Source organism: Limulus polyphemus, unplaced genomic scaffold (assembly GCF_000517525.1).
Source record: "Limulus polyphemus unplaced genomic scaffold, Limulus_polyphemus-2.1.2 Scaffold1489, whole genome shotgun sequence".
Taxonomy (NCBI): Eukaryota; Metazoa; Arthropoda; class Merostomata; order Xiphosura; family Limulidae; genus Limulus; species Limulus polyphemus.
The window spans coordinates 241360-243076 of NW_013667099.1; the positions used below are offsets into that span (position 1 = coordinate 241360).

At 24.9% G+C, this 1717-nt stretch overlaps 1 protein-coding gene across 2 annotated transcripts in view; it reads left to right on the forward strand.

Annotated features, from left to right (window-relative positions):
• The window catches only part of LOC106463811 (UPF0183 protein C16orf70-like), a 48952-nt gene that overhangs the window by 33198 nt on the left and 14037 nt on the right, over positions 1-1717 (forward strand). The gene's annotated exons all lie outside the window — the stretch shown is intronic.

Below are 1717 nucleotides of genomic sequence, written 5' to 3' on the forward strand. Positions count from 1 at the left end.
TTAATCAAATATGATTAATATTAATTGTCAGAGTAACAATTATTGTTATACTTTTGAGAGTTCAGTGGTCCTTTTTACAGATTCTATTGTTAAGTACAGGATGGTTATAAAGAAAAATATATATTTCAATTAATAAATCATAAAAAAACATAGCTGGTTTTAAGGAACAGAGTTTCATCCAAAGCAAATTGAGAATCTAATATTTTATTTTAAAAGTTTGGATTTGGTTCAGGGTATTTCAGTACCATATTACACTGCATACTTAATTTTTTTCAATTTAGCATTGCTTTTATTTCTCTTATTGAGCAATATAAGATTTGTAATAAGAATAAGATATATGTCAGTTTGAAGGATATTGTGAGGATTAATTAACAGTGTCAAGAACAGATGATTCTTGCTGGAATTTTATTTGAAGCTAAGTTTGATATGCTGATTAAGAATAAAAAAATTGTATTCCTGAGTATAACAAATATTTTTTTCTGTTGTTATTTAGTCCACCTAGGGACAATTGTTTATCTCATTTTAAACTTAGAATTTATTTTAGAAACACAGTTTTTCCAAGACAGGTATTTTTATGTCACAGATGTTTATTTAGAAAGATTTAACTTGCCAAGTTTCAGTTGACGAACAACAGGTGTTTTATTTGTTTGTATTTATATACAAGTCTTGTAAATTTTTAAATTTTAGTCAGTTTTAACAATTTTGCACAGATCTAGAACAAATGATTTATTATTTATTTTCAGTAATTATATTTTTAATACACATTTTTATATTTCAAAAATTATATTATCAGGGTGATTTTATGTGAGGCTCTAGTACTGAGTAACTACTGAATTTTCATTTACTTTTCCTAGGCTGTCAAGAAGTTATTTATAAATGGTACAGAAAAGAAACAAAATTCAAAATATGTGTTACTTTACTGCAAAATCTGCTAAGTAATTTAAACATTTTCATATCTATTTGCTCAACTTCATAATCAGATGCAATTTTCATGTTTATTATAAATTTTATGAAACTTTTGCAAGTTTTTTTTCTAAAGGATCACACATTTTTAATGAGTAATAAAGCATGTTTCTATGAACATTGTACAAACATGGGTTCATTTACAAAAAAACTTCGTTTTGAAACAGTGTGAAAGTAAAAGAAAATATCTTGTAGCATATTTATAATAGGAAACCAAAGATAAAAATTGGTTATAAGAATTGTTTTAATTTTAAAGATCATTGTGAAACTTAGATTTTCAAACGTTTTTGTTTTGATAGGTGTAACAATTTCTTTTTAATAAAGGTTTCCTATTACCAAGCATAGGAGATATGATCTTATTTTTTTTATAATCAAGATTAAGATGGTTTCAAAAATTTCTCTTAACTAAGTGCATTTATATTTCTGTTTCAAATTATAAGATCCAAATGTCTAAAATTGCTGAAGAAAAAAAAAGATTAAGTAGTCATTGTTTTGGCCAAATGACAACTTAATTCATTTTCCCATACTCTGTATCTTGGTATTTTTAACTGGTGTATGATAACAAAAGGAGAAGTATAATTTTCTTTATAACTAAAAGTATTTGTCTTGTCTGCTGATTTAAAATTATATTGATATGTTTTGAAAAGTTATATTTTTACTCAATACATGATACCTTGTGTAGGGTAAATAGGATTTTAGGTTGTATCTATAGAAATATTGAATACAAGTCTAAAGAGGTTATACTTTCATTGTA